Raw genomic sequence first — 13218 nt, forward strand, 5'->3', positions numbered from 1 at the left:
TTATTTTTAGTAAACAATTGTAGCTGTCGACACTTCTTTCGTCGGACGCTTTGCTTGTGGAAAATAAACTGTCCAATTATTATAAAGCATCCAATAACTTCTAAGAAACAAAGGCAGCCTACCTTGTGCTCAGTCCAGTTACTACTCGAAGGGCAGCTATCTTGACAACAAGCAGCCCCCACAAGCAATAACCATACAAGTATGAAGCCAAGCCACCTCAACATTGCTTTCGGCGTGTCCTGCAGAAAAAGCTTCACTCGTGTTCTATACACTGCTTTGCGGGGCCTTTTATCACACAGACACACTGGCAGGGAGCGCTGCCAAAACAATCAGGTTTGAACTTCAATTTACTTTCTTGTACCTGCACGGTAGTCACCTTGAGGTTGAACTCCCTGAAAGAATTGCTGCTGTTGCGGGTGCGAATAATGACCAATGGTTTTTCAAATTCCTCTCGTACAAATCCCAAGAAAACATGTGCATGACACCCACAAAACATACAAGCGAATAAAGAATAAATAGAAAACAAACTCCTATTGTCTCATCATAACGCACAATGAGTTTATCGACCTTTAGAGTTTGTCGAAAGCCGTTTTGATTTGCAAATTTTTTAATTAGTGTTTAATGCACACTCAAATCACGTCTTTACGGCGAACAAGTGACAAGTTTTTTTATATATGCCCCACTTACGAAGATGCGTTTGGTTTGTATAAAAATATTAGCGCCTTTTTTATTTACCATCGTACAAAAATGTCAATTTAAGGGCACTGTCCATCGTCTTGAATATTACAATGGACAATAGCCTGATACTGCTAAGGCCTTACTTCGTTCATATACACGCCCGGTGTATGTGTATAGCTGTAAGTTTTCAGGTATAGCAGGGCTCTTTTTTGACAAAGCCTTCAATTAGATAAAACTGATGTTAATAGTTCTTTACATACAGCTGTTATCATAATAAATGTCCATCTTCACTCTGGAGCAAGAATTCTCATTTGCACGAAAAAGCAACGTCCATTTCTAAACAGGATTGCGATTCAAACAAGAACGAATATTTGGACGTTACGAATACGAAGTAGAGAGCTTGCCTTGTGGTCATTCTGCGGGAAAACTTGACACAAATTAAACTCAAGGATGGCATTGAACATTGATCTCTTGAACGCATGAAAATTCTGTAATTTTGTGTAGTCATTTACGCTACATAGTAAATAGTAAAACTGGCACAACCTAAAGTAATGGTTGTACTCAAATATCATAAAATGCTTCTAAGGAAACCGAAGCTACCAAACTATTGTGATACTGATTGTCATAATTTATAACAAAATATTTTCGCTATATGTATGACTGCCCAGTTTTTGTAACAGGAATTTTTGTGTGGGAATTGTTGACATTTCATTCCTTTTTTTATATTTTCCATTTTCAATAAATAGACATTTGCTTTTTCTTGTCCTTTTTCTCTGAAAACAATACGTTACTAAAATTTGTGGCCACAGGAATTGGTTAGAATACGAAACATTGATGTCTGTTTTTTCCCGTTTGTACCAAAACGAATTAGTGCTTTTGAAAACCAGTATGAATGTATGAATGTATTTGTCTCTTCTTCCTTGTACATGTTGCATGTCTCCCCCTACAAAAATTTTCTCGTGGTGATAAAGGTTTCTTGTAAATAAATTCTAAATGAACTTAGAAAGGGAGCAAATACTGAGCCAAAACCAAAAGCAAGGTGTCCAGTAGTATCAACTAAAGGTAAATAATATGTGAGCAGAAGAAAGAACAGGACGAAGGCAACGTAGAATGGAAGTTTGATGTAAGCTGAGGACCAAGTGCATATATATATATATATATAAATATATATATATATATATATATATATATATATATATATATATATGAAACCACTGAAAACCACACTTTAAAGGAAACCAACGGACAGGCAACAGTACTTAGACTACACTAGTCATCACCCACGACACTGCAAACAAGGTATCTTTGTGGGACAGGCTACCAGACTAAGAAGAGTATGCAGTGATAACACAGACTATATAAAACACCTTTTAGAAAGGGACAAAGTGCTCAAGCAACAACGTCAAAACGAAAGCGCCCGACCACCAGCCTTAATAACCAAATTCTCAAATGTGCTCCCTAACATAAACAACATCCTTCGGAAATACTACCCCATTCTAGCCAGTAATGACCGACTTAAAAATACGTTTCCGGAAGCCCCAAGAGTCACCTACAGAAGAAACAAGAACCTTAAAGACATTTTAGTGCATGCCAAAATTAGCGCTTCCCAAGAACCAGTCATCAGCCCTTGCCTCCGCCCTAGATTCAAGACCTGCAAACATCTGCAGACGGATTGCATTGTCCATAGCACTGCCAGCCAATACGTTCACAAGAATTATTCCAGCTTCACTTGCAATTCTTCTAACATTGTGTATATGCTAGAATGCTCATTCTGTCAAAACCAGTACAATGGAGAAACGAGTCAACCTATGAACTTACGCCTGAATGGACATCGGGCCGACACTCATAACAGTGCTTCCATAGCAGTCGCGCAACACTTCAACCAGCCGAACCACAATTGCGATGATCTCAAGCTCTATATTCTGCAGTCAAACTTTAAGTCTCCAAGGGACTGGAAATAAAGAGAATCGTACTTAATCCAAAAATTCAACTGCCTGGAGCCGGCTTGAATCAATGCTTCGAAAGGCAGCTTAGAAACCTTACGGTATCTCAATCGAACAGAAAAATAATGCTCTTACAAAAAGTGGGCATCTCCATTCGCAATATTCCTGCCTGCCCATCCCCAATTCTGATACTTGAATACAATTTCTGTGCTTTTCTTCCCCCCCCTTTTTTTCTGTGTTGCTCCAAGCCGATTTCGACATACCACGCGCACGCGCCTCCCGCGACCTTCGGCATTTGGTCTTACTACCTACTTTACACACACACACACGCAAAAAAAGAGAAAAGAAGTCCTTGCATGTACCGCAAAGCTCCGCGTGAGTTGCACCCGCGCATACCCCTTCTATTCTTCTGTGAACACTGACCTCCGCAGTCAGAAGTCTTCAAACTATACGGGCTGTTGCTGTTTACGAGTCTTCTCTCTTGCACACAGTTCAGTAACCTTGTATTTGCACCCCCAAGACGCCCATCTCGTCCCCGATCTTCCCGGAAGCTTCCTTTGAGGTCGCCCGGCCCCACCATAGCCTAGCTTAAGCCGTTCCCCCCTGTTTTCTCCGACTCTCGCGTAGTCTTCCCTCTTTCTCTACTGCAAGGTCCTGTCACAAGAACCACACCTCCCTTTTTCTCTCACTATTTCGCCCCTTTCAACCGAGCGTTGACCCACTCTGCTGTCCTCCTTCCGGCCACGCTTTTAACGACCTCCAGCTTTCTCTCCAACTAAATCTGGATCTATAAAACAGTGTGCCAGAGATGAACCCTGATGCCTTGAAAAAGACAAGTCTTCTTGTCGAAACGTTGGCAGAGGTCTGAGGCCGCCACCTTCTCCAAAGTATTATTTTTCTCTGGTGACCATCTTCAAAGCCCTCTCGTTCCCTATATATATATACATATATATATATATATAGCAACAAAAAGAAAGACACACGTCGAAAAAAGAAAAGGTTTAACGTTTCGGCCGAGGGACCGGCCTTCGTCATTCTTACGAAGGCCGGGCCCCTCGGCCGAAACGTTAAACTGTTGCTTTTTTCGACGTGTGTCTTTCTTTTTTTGGTACGACTTGCCGGTGTCCAAGCAATATTTTCCGGCAATATATATATATATATATATATATATATATATATATATATATATATATATATATATATAAGGTTTGGAAAATGAGGGGCTCGTTAGGAAATACAGAAAGAAATGCCGGCAGTCTACAAGGCCAAAGAAGGCATAGGGGAATGGTTAGACAATTTTTTTACCGTTAGTGACGTTACATTATTTTTTTATTATTATTATTAACACGTGAGAAAGAAAGAAAGAAAAACACGCGCCCAGAGTGGGGACCGAACCCACGCCTTTCGATTAGATCTCGAATGCCTTACCAATTCGGCTATCTGGGCGACTGTGTTCTCCGTCACTTTCTGGGGTATTTATATTTACCACAACTGTATCTGACGCTCGAGGGTGGTAGCCAGCGCCACTCAGACTACACGGGGAGAAGGGGACCTTCTTTTCAACCCCCGGGGCGTGACTCAAACGTCTACAGCCTGTCATGAGCGGGTCAACTGGCGGGGAACCCTCTTATGCTACCTTGGCATCAAGGCTGCCAGAACCGAGGCCCTCGCTAAGCTTTCGCACGATAATAAGGTTTGGAAAATGAGGGGCTCGTTAGGAAATACAGAAAGAAATGCCGGCAGTCTACAAGGCCAAAGAAGGCATAGGGGAATGGTTAGACAATTTTTTTACCGTTAGTTACGTTACATTATTTTATTATTATTATTATTATTATATATATATATATATTTATATATATATTATTTATTTGAAATACTGCCAGTCTCTTCTTGAGACCAAGGCAGGCGGGCATACAAGGGTGAATTCATATACATACAAAAGTACTTAGTCGGTAGGTAGTACAACAGTTATAAGAATAAAATGTCAAAACAAGAACAAGGGTTAAATAACTGTGGTGTAAGCGTCATATTTTAGATTGCACATATTTATAAAGTATACAAAGGAAGGGAAACGTGTAGAAGGGTTGAGCAACGCATAATCCAAGCATAATATTTTGAGGTTCCTCAGTTTATAAAGGATGCCAACAAGGAAAGTGCACTCAAATAAGCCAAAAAAAGCAACTTGTGTAAAGAAAAGAGATTGGTATACAGATTAACCATACGTTGCGCAAATCATAACGAACAATACCGCGCCGAGCGGAACCGTAAAAAAAGTCTCAGAACGATGAGTAATCAAGTAAAAACACTGGGAAAAGTTTGCGCACGCGGGTATATAGTATTTACTACAAAGCAAGAAAACGAAAGATAAGGAACATTGTGAGGCAAGTCATACATATTGTATTCCAAGAAAATACATTACAGATAAGTTAGTACAGTCAAAATTCGCAGTGACTAAACATGATGCTGTACGTTATGTAGACGCAAGTTTAGCGGTGGTCGCCGTAAGTGTACAGAATACATAACACCCGAGTCCACATTTCATAAAAATTAGGGTTGCATGTTTCACTTTCCTCTTAATTGGTAATATTAGCGATTCTCGACAAAAAATCAGTAAGTGAATTCGTGTTAGTAACCGATGGGTCCAAGCGATTCCATTCTCGTATAGCAAGCGGGAAGAAAGAATATTTGAAGGCGTCATTATTGCAAGGATATTTAGTCAAAGTGTGCGCGTGTTTTTGCCTTGTTTGCCGGGATTCTGAAGGGTGGATGAACGTGTATGCGTTGATTTTATAATGATTGTGCAATAGTTGAAAGACAAATTTTAGACGGGCTTGTTTAGCTCTAACCTGAAGTGTATGAAGTCCACAGCCCAAAAGCATATTACTTGGTGAGTCAGTACGTTTAAATTTATTGCAGATAAATCTTACAGCTTGCCTCTGTACCTTTTCTAGTCTTTTTATGTTAGTGAGCGTATAAGGAAACCAAACGGTGCTGGCGTATTCTAATACCGGTCTGACATAAGTGGTGTAGGCAAGAAGCTTAGTTGATTTTGGTGCGAGCCTTAGACACCTTCTAATATAAAATAATTTGCGCAACGCAGTGGATGTAATGTGAGTGATGTGTAAGTCCCATTTGAGGTTGGATGTTAAAATTACGCCTAAATATTTGTGTTGATGTACTTTCACCAGTTGCGTGCCGTTAATGTTGTAAGGGTAATTCATGGGTTCTTTCTTTCTCGTTACGGTCATGCACACTGTTTTTCTGAGGTTAATCTTCATTTGCCACTTGGTACACCAGTTATCAAGTTGGTTTAGAGATTCCTGTAAAGCGACCTGGTCTTTGGAACTGTTGATTTCTTGGTACATAATTCAGTCGTCAGCAAAAAGTTTGATTTTACAAGAAATGTTTGTCGTTATGTCATTTATAAATATAAGAAAGAGCAGAGGGCCAAGAACTGAGCCCTGGGGGACTGCGGATGTTACGGGCATGCTATCTGAATGTACATTTTCAAAGATTACAAATTGCGAGCGGCCATATAAAAAGTATTCTATCCAGTTTGTTAGGTTTCCGGTACCGAGTATACTTTTGAGTTTTGCGTTTAATTTTTTATGGCATACTGAATCAAATGCTTTTGAAAAATCTAGCAGTATCAAGTCTGTCTGCGAGCGGTTATTAATAGAAAATGCGAGGTCATGTACAACTTCAGTTAGTTGCGTTGCTGTGGATAGCCCTTTTCTAAATCCGTGTTGGTAAGGGGATAAGGTGCCTTTTGTCTCTAGGAATAGTGTTATGTGCTTCAGAAAGATGTGTTCAAGTAATTTACATGATGTGCTAGTGAGTGAGATGGGTCTGAAATCAGATGGGTCTTCGCTATTGCCTGTTTTAGGTATCGGTGCGACCTTTGCTTTTTTCCAATCATCCGGAAGCTTTGAAGAAGATACAGACTTACGGAAGACCAGTCCTGGATACTGGCTGCACCATTCCGCATCACGTCTGAGAAAATTGTTGGGGATTTCATCGGGCCCGCATGCTTTTTTAGGATCGAAGTTCAGCACGAGGTTCAAAATTTCATCATCAGTGATAATCAAGGGGTCAATTAAAATACCATGGGCGAAAGGGAGATCTGGGGTATTTCTGTTATGTTTTGTGAATACAGAGTCAAAGAAATTATTGTAATAATTAGCTTAGCTTTTTTTTCTTCTGGAGAAAAATCCGGGGTGTCTGTTCTAGGAGGGCGGATGTGTTTCCAAAATCTACATGGGTTATTTTTTATGAATGAAGGGAGCGTATTTTTAGAGTAGTTCTCTTTTGCTTCTTTTAATTTGGACTTGAAGTTTGCGATTGCGCGTCTCAGGTTAGGTGCATTAGGAGAGCTCGCTTTGTTTTTCTTCGAACATTTACGTAACCTCTTGACCTTTCTTTTGGCATGTATCACTTCGCGTGTGATCCACGGATTATTTTTGCGGGGCCGTGTTTGTCTCAGGGGAATGAAGTTGTTCATACAATGTGACACGATGCTCTTAAACTGAAGCCATAGCGTATTGACGTGTGTGCTGGGCTTTCCAGCCATTTCTAAGAACGTGGGAAATTCATGCGCAAGGTAGGTTAATATGGAACCGTCATCCGCTTGACGGAAATTAGCTACCGGCGCTCCGGTAGAACGCATGCGTAGGGGAAGGTCGAGTGTAAGACGAAAAATTGGCATATTGTGGTCTGAGATACCATCTACAACGTTGGCTTGGTACTGCGGTTGTTCAAACTGATGGCTGAGAAAGATTAGGTCTAGGATGCTTGATGCTGCGCCTTGAAGACGTGTCGGTTGCTGTACAACTTGGCGGAGGTTAAAATGCAGCATTAAATATGAGAGCATTTGAACCCGGAGATGTGTGGCACATGTTAGTCCAATCTATATCGGGAAGGTTAAAGTCACCCATGAGAATTATACGGGAGCTACGAATATGGTGTCCAAGAAAATCGTGAATGTTTGTCATACAGTCGTTGTCAGAAGAGGGGCTACGATAAACACAGCCGACTACTAATGTAACGCCGTTGCAAATGATTGTGCAGAAGATTGCCTCAGCGTTTGGCACTGGCGGAAGAAGGGTGTACGATATAGAGCGTCGTATCAGCTATATATATATATATATATATATATATAGCGAATCAGAATAGGAAATGAGGGGCTCGTTGAAAATAACACAGAAATAAGGGTTGGCAGTCGAGAAAACCTCGGAAAGCAAAGGGGAGGATGTGGTAGATCATTGAAACAGATTAAGAATTTGGAAAGAAAGAAAGAAAGTGAAGAAAAAATGCCCGCCAGGTGGGATCCGAACCCACGACCTCCAGAATACCGGTCTTCATTTTTTCTTCACTTTCTTTCTTTCTTTCCAAATTCTTAATCTGTTTCAATGATCTACCACATCCTCCCCTTTGCTTTCCGAGGTTTTCTCGACTGCCAACCCTTATTTCTGTGTTATTTTCAACGAGCCCCTCATTTCCTATTCTGATTCGCTACATGCATAGCGAGGGCCTCTGTTCTGGCAGTCTTGGTGCCAAAGGGAGCTTAAGAGGGTTCAAAGCTGGTCGACCACTCTGGACATGTCGTAGACACTCGAGTCACGACCCGGGGGTTAAAAAGAAGGTCCCCTTCACCCCGATTAGTCCGAATGGCGCTGGCTACCACCCCCAAGCACAGGAAACAAACATACCTAACATAAATACCCCAGAAAGTGAATGGGAAAATCGCCCCGCCGGTAGCGTAGTGGTTATCGCACCAGACCGGTATTCTGGAGGTCGTGGGTTCGGATCCCACCTGGCGGGCATTTTTTCTTCACTTTCTTTCTTTCTTTCCAAATTCTTAATCTGTTTCAATGATCTACCACATCCTCCCCTTTGCTTTCCGAGGTTTTCTCGACTGCCAACCCTTATTTCTGTGTTATTTTCAACGAGCCCCTCATTTCCTATTCTGATTCGCTACATGCATAGCGAGGGCCTCTGTTCTGGCAGTCTTGGTGCCAAAGGGAGCTTAAGAGGGTTCAAAGCTGGTCGACCACTCTGGACATGTCGTAGACACTCGAGTCACGACCCGGGGGTTAAAAAGAAGGTCCCCTTCACCCCGATTAGTCCGAATGGCGCTGGCTACCACCCCCAAGCACAGGAAACAAACATACCTAACATAAATACCCCAGAAAGTGAATGGGAAAATCGCCCCGCCGGTAGCGTAGTGGTTATCGCACCAGACCGGTATTCTGGAGGTCGTGGGTTCGGATCCCACCTGGCGGGCATTTTTTCTTCACTTTCTTTCTTTCTTTCCAAATTCTTAATCTGTTTCAATGATCTACCACATCCTCCCCTTTGCTTTCCGAGGTTTTCTCGACTGCCAACCCTTATTTCTGTGTTATTTTCAACGAGCCCCTCATTTCCTATTCTGATTCGCTACATGCATAGCGAGGGCCTCTGTTCTGGCAGTCTTGGTGCCAAAGGGAGCCTAAGAGGGTTCAAAGCTGGTCGACCACTCTGGACATGTCGTAGACACTCGAGTCACGACCCGGGGGTTAAAAAGAAGGTCCCCTTCACCCCGATTAGTCCGAATGGCGCTGGCTACCACCCCCAAGCACAGGAAACAAACATACCTAACATAAATACCCCAGAAAGTGAATGGGAAAATCGCCCCGCCGGTAGCGTAGTGGTTATCGCACCAGACCGGTATTCTGGAGGTCGTGGGTTCGGATCCCACCTGGCGGGCATTTTTTCTTCACTTTCTTTCTTTCTTTCCAAATTCTTAATCTGTTTCAATGATCTACCACATCCTCCCCTTTGCTTTCCGAGGTTTTCTCGACTGCCAACCCTTATTTCTGTGTTATTTTCAACGAGCCCCTCATTTCCTATTCTGATTCGCTACATGCATAGCGAGGGCCTCTGTTCTGGCAGTCTTGGTGCCAAAGGGAGCTTAAGAGGGTTCAAAGCTGGTCGACCACTCTGGACATGTCGTAGACACTCGAGTCACGACCCGGGGGTTAAAAAGAAGGTCCCCTTCACCCCGATTAGTCCGAATGGCGCTGGCTACCACCCCCAAGCACAGGAAACAAACATACCTAACATAAATACCCCAGAAAGTGAATGGGAAAATCGCCCCGCCGGTAGCGTAGTGGTTATCGCACCAGACCGGTATTCTGGAGGTCGTGGGTTCGGATCCCACCTGGCGGGCATTTTTTCTTCACTTTCTTTCTTTCTTTCCAAATTCTTAATCTGTTTCAATGATCTACCACATCCTCCCCTTTGCTTTCCGAGGTTTTCTCGACTGCCAACCCTTATTTCTGTGTTATATATATATATATATATATATATATATATATGTGTGTGTATGTATAAAAAAGAGCCTAACCACGCCCCTATGCCTATTTTGGCGTCGTAGACTGCCGACCTATCTTTCTGTATATATATATATATATATATATAATATATATATATATACAGAAAGATAGGTCAGCAGCATGGAGGAAAGAAAAGGTTAGGAGAGGCCCTGACGTCACATGTGTGAAGCCGAGTCCCGCCATGACTTGAGCCCACAGAGCCCAGCACTCTATCCCATCATCCTTTGCTGTGTTCGGTTTCATTTGACTAACATGGCGTCGCCCTGCCCTCCCGCTTCGAAGCGAAAACAGCTTCGTCGCTAATTCCTCGGTGCGATATAATGTTCTAAGCTGTTGATTTCGCCTTCAATTTGCCCATTCTAACACTCACCCAAAGTTTAAATCAAAAACGGCCTTCGTTTTTGAGATAGAAGGACGATTTTTCAGCTCTTAAGCCTAGCAAAGTAGCGTTTGTCGTCGTCATAGCAACAGGCTCGCGGGATACAAGTTAAGGCCGCCTCCGACGGCGGAGTTTTCAAACTGGTCTAATCTAAAAACGTTTGTCGTAGCGAATGCGCTGGTTTGGAAGCGTAGCGAGGCAGCGACATACCAAGCGCCTTAAAAATTTGTCAGTTTTATTTGCCCAAATTTGGCCGCCGCAGTTGTAAACAAGTAAGCAACATTGTCCATGGGCTCAAAAAAAATGACGTAACTTCCTCCACACTTTTTGCAATGCATTGGGATGCTAGGGGCCTCTCCTGAGTATTCTTTCCTCCATGGTCAGCAGTCTACAATGCCGAAGGAGGCATATGGGTGTGGTTAGGCTCTTTTCTTTTTCACTACAGTTAATTAAGTAAACATTTTTTTTAATTATACAGAAGAAAGAAAGAAAGAAAAACACGCGCCCAGAGTGGGGACCGAACCCACGCCTTTCGATTACACGTTGAATGCCTTACCAATTCCGCTATCTGGGCGACTGTGTTCTCCTTCACTTTCTGGGCTATTTATATTTACTAGAAGTGTATCTGATGCTTGAGGGTGGTAGCCAGCGCCACTCTGACTGCACGGGGAGAAGGGGACCTTCTTTTCAACCCCCGGGGCGTGACTCGAACGTCTACAGCCTGTCATGAGCGGGCTACTGGCGGGAAGCCCTCTTATGCTACCTAGGCATCAAAGCTGCCTGAACCGAGACCCTCGCTAGGCTTTCGCAGAATAATATAGTAAGGCAATGAGGGGCTCGTTGAGGAAATACAGAAAGATAGGTCAGCAGTCTACAACGCCAAAGGAGGCATAGGGGTGTGGTTAGGCTCTTTTCTTTTTCACTACAGTTAATTAAGTAAACATTTTTTTTTTAATTATACAGAAGAAAGAAAGAAAGAAAAACACGGTAGCATAAGAGGGCTTCCCGCCAGTAGCCCGCTCATGACAGGCTGTAGACGTTCGAGTCACGCCCCGGGGGTTGAAAAGAAGGTCCCCTTCTCCCCGTGCTGTCAGAGTGGCGCTGGCTACCACCCTCAAGCGTCAGATACACTTCTAGTAAATATAAATAGCCCAGAAAGTGAAGGAGAACACAGTCGCCCAGATAGCCGAAATGGTAAGGCATTCGACATGTAATCGAAAGGCGTGGGTTCGGTCCCCACTCTGGGCGCGTGTTTTAAGTGCAATGCACTTTATAAGCGACCCCAAACCTTCCACCGCCGGCGGCGCCGTCCGTCCGCAGTCCTCCTATCCCCTAGCAACGGCGTGGAGCGGAGAGGAGCGTCGGTAGCAACGGCGCAGTGACGTCACTCACCACGTGACGACACGCCCCTCACCGCTCCTCGCGGCGCGACGGCGTGGGCCGCGCGCGTCCCTCTCCCTTCCCCGCGCCGTGACGTCACATACTCCACCTCATCTCCCCGGCAGCTGCCGTGCGCCGCTGTGTGTCACTCTCCCTCCCCGCGCCGTGCCGTCACGCACCCGCACCTCCTCTCCCCTCGCTCGGCTGCAGCTTCCGTGCGCCGCTGTCCCTCTCCCCTTGCGCTCGCCTCCTCTCTCAGCCACCTGGCTCGGCGCGGCGTACCCCCCTATATATACAGCGATAAACCGGCAGACCTCCGTGGGTCGGCTCGCGCGCGCTCTCTCGCTACAGTCTCCTGCTCGCTCTGCTCCTGTTTAGACCGTTCGCTGGCTGGGCGCCTCTCAAGGCGATGTCAGAATTACTACGCCGTGTACTCTCGGCGCAAGAAATGCGTTCGCACTTCCTCACGATTCCATTCGGGGAGGGGGGGGGCAATTTTTTTCTTTCTTTCTTTCTTCTCTATAATTAAAAAAATGTTTACTTAATTAACTGTAGTGAAAAAGAAAAGAGCCTAACCACACCCCTATGCCTCCGTTGGCGTTGTAGACTGCTGGCCTATCTTTCTGTATTTCCTCAACGAGCCCCTCATTGCCTTATTATATTATTCTGCGAAAGCCTAGCGAGGGTCTCGGTTCAGGCAGCTTTGATGCCTAGGTAGCATAAGAGGGCTTCCCGCCAGTAGCCCGCTCATGACAGGCTGTAGACGTTCGAGTCACGCCCCGGGGGTTGAAAAGAAGGTCCCCTTCTCCCCCGTGCAGTCAGAGTGGCGCTGGCTACCACCCTCAAGCGTCAGATACACTTCTAGTAAATATAAATAGCCCAGAAAGTGAAGGAGAACACAGTCGCCCAGATAGCCGAATTGGTAAGGCATTCGACATGTAATCGAAAGGCGTGGGTTCGGTCCCCACTCTGGGCACGTGTTTTTCTTTCTTTCTTCTGTATAATTAAAAAAAATGTTTACTTAATTAACTGTAGTGAAAAAGAAAAGAGCCTAACCACACCCCTATGCCTCCTTTGGCGTTGTAGACTGCTCACCTATCTTTCTGTATTTCCTCAACGAGCCCCTCATTGCCTTAATATGTTATTCTGCGAAAGCCTAGCGAGGGTCTCGGTTCAGGCAGCTTTGATGCCTAGGTAGCATAAGAGGGCTTTCCGCCAGTAGCCCGCTCATGACAGGCTGTAGACGTTCGAGTCACGCCCCGGGGGTTGAAAAGAAGGTCCCCTTCTCCCCGTGCAGTCAGAGTGGCGCTGGCTACCACCCTCAAGCGTCAGATACACTTCTAGTAAATATAAATACCCCAGAAAGTGAAGGAGAACACAGTCGCCCAGATAGCCGAATTGGTAAGGCATTCGACATGTAATCGAAAGGCGTGGGTTCGGTCCCCACTCTGGGCGCGTGTTTTTC

At 44.4% G+C, this 13218-nt stretch overlaps 1 non-coding gene and 1 pseudogene across 1 annotated transcript; one reads left to right on the forward strand and one right to left on the reverse strand.

Annotated features, from left to right (window-relative positions):
- LOC144168226 (uncharacterized) overlaps positions 1 to 1093 on the reverse strand; it is a 56482-nt pseudogene extending 55389 nt beyond the window's left edge.
- Positions 1094 to 12657: 11564 nt separating this feature from the next.
- Positions 12658 to 12729, forward strand: Trnat-ugu (transfer RNA threonine (anticodon UGU)). Its single transcript has one exon. It is a non-coding gene; the product is annotated as a tRNA-Thr (tRNA).
- The last annotated feature ends 489 nt before the right edge of the window (positions 12730 to 13218 follow it).

The sequence above is a fragment of the Haemaphysalis longicornis genome, unplaced genomic scaffold, assembly GCF_048455015.1.
Source record: "Haemaphysalis longicornis isolate Haplotype H1 unplaced genomic scaffold, Haemaphysalis longicornis Haplotype H1 scaffold_2, whole genome shotgun sequence".
Classification (NCBI taxonomy): Eukaryota; Metazoa; Arthropoda; class Arachnida; order Ixodida; family Ixodidae; genus Haemaphysalis; species Haemaphysalis longicornis.